Source organism: Crinia signifera, chromosome 19, assembly GCF_055691185.1.
Source record: "Crinia signifera chromosome 19, ASM5569118v1, whole genome shotgun sequence".
Classification (NCBI taxonomy): domain Eukaryota; kingdom Metazoa; phylum Chordata; class Amphibia; order Anura; family Myobatrachidae; genus Crinia; species Crinia signifera.
The window spans coordinates 140,374,741-140,388,389 of record NC_139226.1 but is presented as its reverse complement, the minus strand read 5'-3'; the positions used below and the strand labels follow the sequence as shown (position 1 = coordinate 140,388,389).

Below are 13,649 nucleotides of genomic sequence, written 5' to 3'. Positions count from 1 at the left end.
GAAGCAAATCACTGAGCAATCGTCCTGCCAAAAGCAGTGGGGGCATCAGTGCAAATACGGCAAAGTTAGTGCTGGCATAAATCCTTTATGTATGAGGCGAGAAGGGGGGAACAGACCCCCACTTACAGACCAGAAGTTACCACTTGGCCCTTTCACAATGAAAGGATTCACCAGCAGCAGAAATGACATATAGAGTCATTCTGATTGGCTGATCTGCTTTTGGTGGTCTATAAAGGCGCTATATTCCGCGCCGGAGATGGGTTCCCAGACTCCCCTACAGAACCTAAAATACACGGCGATTGTATGCTCACAGCACTGTATGATACACGGCGATTGCATGCTCACAGCACTGTATGATACACGGTGATTGCATGCTCACAGCACTGTATGATACACGGCGATTGTATGCTCACAGCACTGTATGATACACGGCGATTGTATGCTCACAGCACTGTATGATACACGGCGATTGCATGCTCACAGCACTGTATGATACACGGCGATTGCATGCTCACAGCACTGTATGATACATGGCGATTGCATGCTCACAGCACTGTATGATACACGGCGATTGCATGCTCACAGGACTGTATGATACACGGCGATTGCATGCTCACAGCACTGTAGGATACAGGGCGATTGCACGCTCACAGCACTGTATGATACACGGCGATTGCACGCTCACAGCACTGTATGATACACGGCGATTGCACGCTCACAGCACTGTATGATACACGGCGATTGCATGCTCACAGCACTGTATGATACACAGCGATTGCATGCTCACAGCACTGTATGATACACGGCGATTGCATGCTCACAGCACTGTATGATACACGGCGATTGTATGCTCACAGCACTGTATGATACACGGCGATTATATGCTCACAGCACTGTATGATACACGGCGATTATATGCTCACAGCACTGTATGATACACGGCGATTGCATGCTCACAGCACTGTATGATACACGGCAATAGCATGCTCACAGCACTGTATGATACACGGCGATTGCATGCTCACAGCACTGTATGATACACGGCGATTGCATGCTCACAGCACTGTATGATACACGGCGATTGTATGCTCACAGCACTGTATGATACACGGCGATTGCATGCTCACAGCACTGTATGATACACGGCGATTGCATGCTCACAGCACTGTATGATACACGGCATTAGCATGCTCACAGCACTGTATGATACACGGCGATTGCATGCTCACAGCACTGTATGATACACGGCGATTGCATGCTCACAGCACTGTATGATACACGGCGATTGCATGCTCACAGCACTGTATGATACACGGCGATTGCATGCTCACAGCACTGTATGATACATGGCGATTGTATGCTCACAGCACTGTATGATACACGGCGATTGCATGCTCACAGCACTGTATGATACACAGCGATTGCATGCTCACAGCACTGTATGATACACAACCCTCTTGTTGCAATAGACAATGTCATGAATTACCGGCGGAATCATCCCAACAAATGAGCACAGGTCTCGCAGCCGCGTGGGCTGGGTCATATCTGTGCCGCTCACATTATACAGGGCAGCAGTAATGAGCCGCCGTTCCCCTGGCCTTCCATGGTCTGCGGATGACACGTGCACTGGAACTTTTATTGCTTCAGTTTTGTTAGCAAAGCAGAAAAGCCCACAAATGGTCAAAAGCATGCTGCACTGCAGGTGGGGCAGAGGTAACATGTGCGCCAAGCATACCATAGGGAACAAAACGGATGGGCGAAGGAGAACACATCTGTAACAAGGTACATCGGTGATCCCTAAATCTGCAGAGCGTTGCACAATTGATCCCTGAAGGAACTAAATCTACTGATTTACATTGATTATACCACAGAAGATAAATCTACTGAGCGCTGCATCGGTCATACTCACAGAAGATTTATTGCGCCGCTAAAGCTGCTCCGGCTTCCATCAATATTATTATTATAATTATTATAATTTTATTTATAAGGCCCCACAAGTGTTTGGCAGCGCCGTACAAAGGAACAGTACAGGGAGACAAAACTTAGTATTACAGTGGATAAATAAAAGAGATAGAGTACAAATAAAGAGCGCCACAGTACAATACACATTACAGCCTAAATATAAGTAGTGAGGACTCAATAACATACAACTAGAGGCTTGAGGCCAATGATGGAGATGAGTATGCGGACAAAGATGGTCACTGAGTGTTGGAGTATAGGAGAGCTGTGAGTGACATGTGAAGAGAAGTTGGCTTTGACAACAGGAGGGAAGAGGGCCCTGCTCAGAGGAGCTTACAATCTAGTAGGAAGGGGAGACAGACAGATTACAAGAGGTGCAAGCGAGGGGGTGGTGGTTAGATAGCAGGATGTAAACAGGCAAGGGGTCGGAGAACTAGCTAGTTCACGCAGCAGAAGGGTACGCTTTGATGAATAGGTTTTCAGTGCCCGTTTGAAGCTTTGCAAGGTCGCTTCTAGCCAGAAGGACTAGGGGGTACTATGCATTGGAGAGAGATACAGGAGGCAAAGATAAAGTTCCAGCTCCTAACTGGCAGGGCAAATACTGTGTTTGAAAAATGACAGTTAGGTGCTGATTGGATGGTATGTGATCTCTTTAAGAAATATCTCTTTAAGGATTTAAGAAATAGACCCATCACTTTATCTCCTGCTATATGTATCTGTGATGCGGAGCAGCTGCTGCGGACCTCACACACATTACCAGCAGTGGTGCCGCACACGGCACAGAGCTAGAGAACAATAGCGCAGCCAGGGCCGGCTTTAGGCATTTGCCTGGGGAGCAGGCCACTAAAGTGCGGCACTTGGGAGCAGGCCTCCCCCCCTGGATCGAGATGAGCGGCGCAAATCTACCCCCCTCACCCATGGAGCGAGGCGGCGGCGGCCCTCGTCGCACCACCCGCCAGCCCGGCCACATCCCTGAGCGCAGCCATGTATAGTAATGTGTAATAAGTCTATGGAGAAAAACAAACTTACAGCTACACACCTAACCTAACGATGGCAGCACACAAACGTACAACTAATAACACACACCTAACACAATAATGATGGCAGCACACAAACGTACAACTAATAACACACACCTGATGGCAGCACACAAACGTACAACTAATAACACACCTAACACAATAATGATGGCAGAACACAAACGTACAACTAATAACACACACCTAACACAATAATGATGGCAGAACACAAACGTACCACTAATAACACACACCTAACCTAATGATGGCAGCACACAAACGTACCACTAATAACACACCGCTAACACAATAATGATGGCAGAACACAAACGTACAACTAATAACACACCCCTAACACAGTAATGATGGCAGCACACAAACGTACAACTAATAACACACCCCTAACACAGTAATGATGGCAGCACACAAACGTACCACTAATAACACACCCCTAACACAGTAATGATGGCAGCACACAAACGTACCACTAATAACACACCCCTAACACAGTAATGATGGCAGCACACAAACGTACAACTAATAACACACCCCTAACACAGTAATGATGGCAGCACACAAACGTACAACTAATAACACACCCCTAACACAGTAATGATGGCAGCACACAAACGTACCACTAATAACACACCGCTAACACAGTAATGATGGCAGCACACAAACGTACAACTAATAACACACCCCTAACACAGTAATGATGGCAGCACACAAACGTACAACTAATAACACACACCTAACCTAATGATGGCAGCACACAAACGTACCACTAATAACACACACCTAACCTAATGATGGCAGCACACAAACGTACCACTAATAACACACCGCTAACACAATAATGATGGCAGAACACAAACGTACAACTAATAACACACCCCTAACACAGTAATGATGGCAGCACACAAACGTACCACTAATAACACACTCCTAACACAATAATGATGGCAGCACACAAACGTACAACTAATAACACACCCCTAACACAGTAATGATGGCAGAACACAAACGTACAACTAATAACACACCCCTAACACAATAATGATGGCAGCACACAAACGTACCACTAATAACACACCTAACACAGTAATGATGGCAGAACACAAACATACAACTAATAACACACACCTAACCTAATGATGGCAGCACACAAACGTACCACTAATAACACACCGCTAACACCATAATGATGGCAGCACACAAACGTACCACTAATAACACACACCTAACCTAATGATGGCAGCACACAAACGTACCACTAATAACACACCGCTAACACAATAATGATGGCAGCACACAAACGTACCACTAATAACACACACCTAACCTAATGATGGCAGCACACAAACGTACCACTAATAACACACCGCTAACACAATAATGATGGCAGAACACAAACGTACAACTAATAACACACCCCTAACACAGTAATGATGGCAGAACACAAACGTACCACTAATAACACACCTAACACAGTAATGATGGCAGCACACAAATGTACAACTAATAACACACCTAACACAATAATGATGGCAGAACACAAACGTACAACTAATAACACACCTAACACAATAATGATGGCAGAACACAAACGTACCACTAATAACACACCTAACCTAACGATGGCAGCACACAAACGTACAACTAATAACACACACCTAACCTAACGATGGCAGCACACAAACGTACCACTAATAACACACCTAACCTAACGATGGCAGCACACAAACGTACAACTAATAACACACACCTAACCTAACGATGGCATCACACAAACGTACAACTAATAACACACACCTAACCTAATGATGGCAGCACACAAACGTACAACTAATAACACACACCTAACACAATAATGATGGCAGAACACAAACATACCACTAATAACATACCTAACCTAACAATGGCAGCACACAAACGTACAACTAATAACACACACCTAACCTAATGATGGCAGCACACAAACGTACCACTAATAACACACCTAACCTAATGATGGCAGCACACAAACGTACCACTAATAACACACACCTAACACAATAATGATGGCAGAACACAAACGTACAACTAATAACACACACCTAACACAATAATGATGGCAGAACACAAACATACCACTAATAACATACCTAACCTAACGATGGCAGCACACAAACGTACAACTAATAACACACACCTAACCTAATGATGGCAGCACACAAACGTACCACTAATAACACACCTAACCTAATGATGGCAGCACACAAACGTACCACTAATAACACACACCTAACACAATAATGATGGCAGAACACAAACGTACAACTAAAAACACACCCCTAACACAGTAATGATGGCAGAACACAAACGTACCACTAATAACACACACCTAACACAATAATGATGGCAGAACACAAACGTACAACTAATAACACACACCTAACACAATAATGATGGCAGAACACAAACGTACAAAAGGCGCAGTATAGGATCAGGTGTGAATCAGTCCAAGCAATGCTCCCAGTCCGGGCGCCTTTCCAAGCAGTGCAGACTCGAGAAAGAGCCCGTCTTTGTGAAGAGCTTTCGTGTTTGCGCGGTCCCGCTGACCGCACGTGCACAGTGGCCATTTCCAGCAGAGGGTTCCATTGGACCTACATCTGCAAAGACCGGAGCTGGTTCTCGCGGTGCAGGCTCTCCCGGAGCAGGATCTCCCGGTGCAGGCTCTCGCAGTGAAGGCTCTCGCGGTGCAGGATCTTGTGAAGCAGGCTCTCACGGTGCAGGATCTCCCGGTGCAGGCTCTCGCAGTGCATGCTCTCGTGGTGCAGGATCTCCCGGTGAAGGCTCTAGCGGTGAAGGCTCTCGCGGTGAAGGCTCCCGCGGTGCAGGATCTTGTGGTGTGCAGGCTCTAGCGGTGCAGGATCTCCCGGTGAAGGCTCTCGCGGGGCAGGGTCTTGTGGTGCAGGCTCTCGCGGTGCAGGATCTCCCGGTGAAGGCTCTCGCGGGGCAGGGTCTTGTGGTGCAGGCTCTCGCGGTGCAGGATCTCCCGGTGCATGCTCTCGTGGTGCAGGATCTCCCGGTGCAGGCTCTCGTGGTGCAGGATCTCCCGGTGCAGGCTCTCGCGGTGCATGCTCTCGTGGTGCAGGATCTCCTGGTGAAGGCTCTCGCGGTGAAGGCTCTCGCGGTGAAGGCTCTCGCGGTGAAGGCTCCCGCGGTGAAGGCTCCCGCGGTGCAGGCTCTCCCGGTGAAGGCTCTCGCGGGGCAGGGTCTTGTGGTGCAGGCTCTCGCGGTGCAGGATCTCCCGGTGCAGGCTCTCGCGGTGCAGGATCTCCCGATGCAGGCTCTAGCGGTGCATGCTCTCGTGGTGCATGATCTCCCGGTGAAGGCTCTCGCGGTGCAGGCTCTCGTGGTGTAGGATCTCCTGGTGCAGGCTCTCGCGGTGCAGGATCTTGTGGTGCATGCTCTCGTGGTGCAGGCTTTCGCGGTGCATTTAGGGGAGACGTAATGTTTGCAGTTTTGCCGTGATTTCGCTGCAAATAGAACATGATAAATGGGCCCCAGAACGACGAGAGCGGTGGATATCCGTCGCTGCATTAATGATGGGACACTTTAAAGAATAAAAAGCCAACGTTAAGCCTTTCCAGCAGGCACGTGCCAACTGAGGATGAGCCTATAGCACAGTGTTTATAAGCCTGACCTTGGCAGAAGATTCCTGGACGTCTCTGCAGTGACTGCAGTTATATGTATGCAGCACCAAGTACCAGGCAAACTCCATCCCTCAGCGATGAAAGGAGTGTCAGCTCTCATGCCAAGACCTCTTTCATCATTGATTACGTTTGCAATGCGATCTGGGTGCGATATTAGCAGAATGGGACCCCATGGGCAGGATGAACTATCTACCACCGCAGGGACAGAGGGGGTTATTCTGCTTGGTGTGGTGGGACCGTACGCGGTCGGATCTGGGTTTTTTTTCATCTGCGCATGCGTAGCTTTCACAATGCGCAAGCGCGCCGATCTCACACCGCTCACGGACGGGTCTCTCCGTGCGAAAAAACCTGTCCGCGAGAGTACGGTCATTGTGGGCGGCATGGGGGCGTTTTTAGGGGAGCGGCCGAAATAATGAGGAAAACTGGGCGTAAACATGGGCGTACACGGGGGTGTGCACACAAAATGCACGGTGCTACAACCGCTTGATCAGCGAAAGCGCTGTGCATTTTGGGCCAAAAACAGGAGGACGCCAAAGATAGCTCCAGACCACCCCTAGAGATACCGCATGAGAGCGGTCGCCTGGGTCTGCTAATTACTCAAACACATACACCTGAATGTAATAAGCAATGCTGCAGCCTATTAAGTCCAAACCATTATTTCACTACCTGCAAGCCACACACAGCCCTCAAACACCTTGGAAGCTTATCTTTCTACACTTCTCTACATGTAAGATTAGCTAATATTCATTCTATGACCTGCTTATATATGACAAGGTAGTTATTTTATAACCATCTACACCCATTCAGAAAGTGTTTTTGTATACTTTAAAAAGCAGGACACTCAATTCACAGGAGTCGACATGTGTCAACTTTTTCACTGTAATACAAACATACCAGTTTTTTATTAGGAAAAATACACATAAACCACATCTAAGAGCAACAATGATGTTTTTAGACTCAATTTCTACTTGCACTGTGACGTACGCTCAGATATATGCAAGATGTCGGTGGGAAAACGGACGAGACCCGTCCGTATACGGTGGCGTACGCTCAAGTTTACGCCACTCCCTTTTGTCAGTGTTTGTGACCGTCCGTGTGCGGATGTTTTGTGGGCGGACTTACGCTCACCGTCCGCGTACGGTGAAACGGACCGTACGTACGTTTCACCGCACCAAGCAGAATAAGGCCCAGAGTTCCTGCTTACCGCTTTTTCCCTGCCCAGGTCAAAAAACCCAGGTAACAGCCGTTTCCACAGCTCGTTACCCGTGTTATACCTGCTATAAACCCTGCTCCTGTCAAGGGAAAAACCCAGCTCACTAGACCCAGGTTATTTTCCTTGTAGCCATTTCCACCGACCTGAGTTCTGGGTCGTCCCAGCAAAACCTGGATTTTTAGGCAGATGGAAAGGGGATATTAGAGGATCGGAATCACTCACTGAAGGATAACAATGGAGGCGTCTCACATAGGTTTCTGCCCAGTTACCTGCTCTCCTGAGTCCTGCAGGAGGCTTCAGTTTCAATAATAAATCTCCTGCTGCCCTGCATTGACCTCCTGTTCTGCAATCTCCCTGATTAAGTAGGTAAGTATGTTTCTACCTTGTTCCTGACAACTGCAGCAAGCGCACAGCTAAGACCAGGCTAGTAGAGCGGGGGAAGCGCTGGTGCCCACTCTGATACCAAGCGTCCCAGGTGCGGCACAAGATGGGAGGTTGGCAGATGATCGCCTAGACCTTACATTGCAGCTTCCTAGGTAACACAAATCAGTCACATCCAGTCTGTGGATGCTCCAAACACGGTGACAAGAGCCGGGACGAGGAGCTTTATATTGGTGGCTGTAATGTCCTCCATCCCCCTAAGCAGCTGAGACATTCCCACGCAAGCGTACACAGGACAGATGTGCCAGGGTTGGCGCTGATTGGTGCCCAAGCCGAGATGATGCATCTGCCCTGGGCCCCAAGCAGGATGCAATGTTCTCCTATCATCTGCTGCTGGTCCCCAACACAATGACAAGTGTCACCTCTCAGAGACTTCATCCAACGGAACAGAAGATGATTAATAAGAAGACGAGACTTGGCGAAGCCTCAAACAAACTACCAAGAAAATGGATTCATCTTAGTAATGTCCCCCTGGCCAGGACACTAATACTGATTGATTGGTGACATGCAATGTGCTGTGAGCGTGGTCTGTACGTCTCAGGTAGGAAGGATGGCATGCGCCACGTGTTCTGCTCCAGACCATACTCTCTGCTGGCCGTAAGCGCCCTCTCCCTGTATCTGTGCGGTTCCCCAGCTCCAGGTGGCACTGACAGAAGGTACCAGCATTCGCCTGCACCCCCCCCCCCTGTGTAAGGCTCGGACTGCACCCCAAGCATGTAAGGCTCAGGCTGCACCTCCAGTGTGTAAGGCTCGGACTGCACCCCAAGCGTGTAAGGCTCGGACTGCACCCCAAGCGTGTAAGGCATGGACTGCACCCCAAGCGTGTAAGGCATGGACTGCACCCCAAGCGTGTAAGGCTCGGACTGCACCCCAAGCGTGTAAGGCACGGACTGCACCCCAAGCGTGTAAGGCTCGGACTGCACCCCAAGCGTGTAAGGCTCGGGCTGCACCTCCAGTGTGTAAGGCTCGGACTGCACCCCAAGCGTGTAAGGCTTGGACTGCACCCCAAGCGTGTAAGGCATGGACTGCACCCCAAGCGTGTAAGGCACGGACTGCACCACAAGCGTGTAAGGCACGGACTGCACCCCAAGCGTGTAAGGCTCGGACTGCACCCCAAGCGTGTAAGGCTTAGGCAGCACCCCCAGCGTGTAAGACTCGGACTGCACCCCCAGAGTGTAAGGCTTAGGCAGCACCCCCAGCGTGTAAGGCTCGGACTGCATCCCCAGAGTGTAAGGCTTAGGCAGCACCCCAAGCGTGTAAGGCATGGACTGCACCCCAAGCGTGTAAGGCTCAGGCTGCACCCCCCAATGTGTAAGGCACGGACTGCAACCCCAGCGTGTAAGGCTCGGACTGCACCCCTAGCGTGTAAGGCTCAGGCTGCACCCCCCAATGTGTAAGGCACGGACTGCACCCCCAGCGTGTAAGGCACGGACTGCACCCCCAGCGTGTAAGGCTCGGACTGCACCCCTAGCGTGTAAGGATCAGGCTGCACCCCCCAATGTGTAAGGCACGGACTGCACCCCCAGCGTGTAAGGCTCGGACTGCACCCCTAGCGTGTAAGGCTCAGGCTGCACCCCCCCAATGTGTAAGTCACGGACTGCACCCCCAGCGTGTAAGGCACGGACTGCACCCCTAGCGTGTAAGGCTCAGGCTGCACCCCCCAATGTGTAAGGCTCAGGCTGTTCTGTGTGCTACCATCATCCTCCTCCTCCTCCTCACGATGTGTGATTGCTGTAGACCTCCATCCTGGCGTTATATAACTCTCATTCCTGTCTCATCAGCAAATCATTAGTGGGAACAGCAGAAACAGACCCAAGCTGGGCCCAGGTGTAACACCCGGATAAACTGTGCCCGTTACACAGTGCCAGGGACAGCTGGCCGCAGGATGACAGAGAAAGCTGAAATGCACAGGGCATTGGCACAGTGGCGTGTGCAGACACACACACACGCACATATATATATACACACACATACATACACGTGCACATGCAAGCACACACAATCGCACACACACATACTGAAACATGCACACGCATACACAAACACACATATACTCACACACACACACATGCACACACACATACACACACGCATGCACGCACACATTTAACCTGCACAAGATTAATGCACAGAAGTTGCAAGTAAACACGAGCCTCAGGTTCTGAATCCTATATATACTGTGCGTGTGTGTGTGAGTATATATATATATCCTTAGAGTAAAAGGCTGTACAGTATCGCCCCCTTTTCCACCTATAACCAGGGTCAGACCCGGACAACTGAATTCTGGTACCAGTGTCCTCAAGCCCCAGTCACGCCCCAGGCTGGTACCGGGATAGTGGCGGTCTTATCTCAGGTCCCATTAAAACCCTCTCTATATGGTTTGGGACCCTGGCCGCATGACCCGGGTCACCTGTTTACACTGTTCCCTTACTCGGGTCACTCCTGCGCCTGACCCAGGTTGCATTCCTGGGTAACTGGACCCATGTTGTTTTTTAGGGACTGTTTTTACCCTGGTTGACCTGGGAATAATCCAGGTAATTGCGGCAGTGAGGGAAGGATAATACTCTTCCCTGTTATATAAGGCAGCACAAACACCTCATACAGGTAGGCAGCATGTTACACCACAGCTGCACTGCTGCCTGGAAGCAGGAGACTGCAGAATATTACATTGCCCCCCACTTACACTTCAGGTCAAAAGCAAGAAACCCCCAAAAAACTTTTCAGGGTGCCCTAATGTATGAATTTGCTGCACACAATCCCTGAAATACCCAAACGCAGGCTCTTTGTTACCCGGTCCCTGGGTAATGGATAGTCAGTGATACACTGAGGTACTCTGTGCATTTATAGATTGGGATCACCGTCTGCACCACACACAGCTCTGTACTCTCTCCGCCAGCTTCCCATCCAGGAAACAATCATGGCACTGTGTCGTCTGTAATACCAGTATATACCAGTATATACAGCAGCTCCCATCCCACCCTGCAGCTGCCCCATCGCAGCCCATACAGCATATTCTGCGTCCCCAGCCCCACTCACTGCTGCTGCCACAAAGCAATTTCCACCTCCCAGCAGCGACATCTAATTCTCCATTCCAAGTATCATCCACAGACTCAGCAAAGCAGGCGGGAGGCCAGATGCCCCTGATCCCTCTCTGCATCCACCAGATGACCCTCGTTACATCTTCTCAGGGCGCACACAAGGAAGTCCACGGGCTGCCAATTGTCACAGGTGGCGGAGAGGCCAGAGGCCAGTAAAGCTGCTGCGGCAAGCCACGTTCTAAGATCCAGCTGCAGCCTGGAAGTGTAATGGAGACTTTGGAATGTGCTTTCCAGGCCGTTCTCCACCTAATGTTCTACAGCAATTCATTGATACATACAGTGGGCGACAACTTGTCACTCTCATGGGTGGTAGGGTTACATGCGCGTACATACAAGCAGCAGCTACAGCAGCACCTATATAGCCGGTGCCCCTGGCACACAAAGAGCAGCCTGCCACCTCTGCCAGCAGCCCACACCACTACCAGCCGGACCCCCGAGCAGGTAATCAGCCTAATAGTATGCCCAGACCTGTTGGGTAAGCCAATGTTGTCACTCCAGTGCCAAGGACCCTACAGCCCCTGGGCGCAGACATGTCGGGTCCATCTGGGTTGGTAGCAGGCACAGTGTGGCATTTGGGGGGAGGAGAAGCGATGGCTTGCACCATAAATAAGGAGGAGGAATGGGCGCAGTTACGCTGTGACCACCCTGTGTTACTGAATGAGCACCTCATGCACCAACTACACAAAGTTGTGGGGGGGGGGGTTTGTGCCCCCCAGTGCCGCATCCACTCCCCCGCCCAGCAGGTGCCCCCAGGGGTAAGACTGGCAGGACAGGGTTAAGACTGGCAGGGCAGGGGTAAGGCTGGCAGGGGTAAGACTGGCAGCGCAGGATGGATGGGAGCATACCTCATACCCCCAGCATGTGCCCCCAGGGGTAAGACTGGCAGGACAGGGGTAAGACTGGCAGGACAGGGCTAAGACTTGCAGGACAGAATGAATGGGAGCATACCTCTTAGCCCCAGCAGGTGCCCCCAGGGGTAAGACTGGCAGGGCTGGGGTAAGGCTGGCAGGGCTGGGGTAAGGCTGGCAGGGGTAAGACTGGCAGACAGGGGTAAGACTGGCAGGACAGAATGAATGGGAGCATACATCATACCCCCAGCAGGTGCCCCCAGGGGTAAGACTGGCAGGGCTGGGGTAAGGCTGGCAGGGCTGGGGTAAGGCTGGCAGGGGTAAGACTGGCAGACAGGGGTAAGACTGGCAGGACAGGATGAATGGGAGCATACATCATACCCCCAGCAGGTGCCCCCTGCGGTAAGGCTGGCAGGGGTAAGACTGGCAGGACAGGATGAATGGGAGCATACCTCATACCCCCAGCAGGTGCCCCCTGCAGTAAGGCTGGCAGGGTAGGGGTAAGGCTGGCAGGGGTAAGGCTGGCAGGGCAGGGGTGAGGCTGGCAGGGGTAAGGCTGGCAGGACAGGATGAATGGGAGCATACTTCATACCCCCAGCAGGTGCCCCCAGGGGTAAGACTGGCAGACAGGGGTAAGACTGGCAGGACAGGATGAATGGGAGCATACATCATACCCCCAGCAGGTGCCCCCTGCGGTAAGGCTGGCAGGGGTAAGACTGGCAGGACAGGATGAATGGAAGCATACCTCATACCCCCAGCAGGTGCCCCCAGGGGTAAGGCTGGCAGGGGTGAGGCTGGCAAGGGTAAGGCTGGCAGGACAGGATGAACGGGAGCATACCTCATTGTGTGCTGCGGATCAGCCTCATCCTCTGCACTGATCTCGGTCCCCCATTCATTCCCTAATCCTCCTGCTCTGGGAACAGAGAGCGATTGATGTGGGCTCAGTACATCCTTTGTGCAGATCTCCCTCCCGAGGATCCCGGGTCTGAGGGCACCAGATCCCCCCAGCAGATCACACGCAGGATCCCGGGTGTGTGCTGGATGGAGCCGGAGAGTCCCTATGGCTGCATCCAGACAAAGCTGCGGAGACCCAACAACACGCAGCGGCAGCACGGACGGAGGAGATGCCCAGACACTGCTCGGTCTGTACCAATCCTAGTGCTGAGGAGGGGGTGGGGGCAGCAGCAGCAGCAGGGGTGCTCTGCACTTGGTACATGCTGCAGCGCCCCCCGGAATCCAAATCCGTCTGCTCTGCTGCTACAGGCGGGTGGGGGGCAGAGGGGGGCGACCCCCCACCCCCTCCTCCGTCGTGTTATGTCAATGACCACTGTATGTGGCTGGCACAGGGCCTAGGAAGAGGCATCTCATACCCC

General features: G+C 51.3%; 1 protein-coding gene across 3 annotated transcripts in view; it reads right to left on the bottom strand.

The window, feature by feature from the left end:
- Positions 1-13,436, bottom strand: part of B3GAT1 (beta-1,3-glucuronyltransferase 1) — a 62,288-nt gene extending 48,852 nt beyond the window's left edge. For 2 of the 3 annotated variants that reach the window (XM_083163531.1, XM_083163530.1), the window contains exon 1: positions 13,115-13,435. The gene's annotated coding sequence lies outside the window, so the exon portion shown is untranslated. Of the gene's footprint in view, positions 1-13,114 lie in introns of all 3 variants that reach the window. The other variant, XM_083163532.1, reaches the window with a different exon arrangement.
- Between the last annotated feature and the right edge of the window lie 213 nt (positions 13,437-13,649).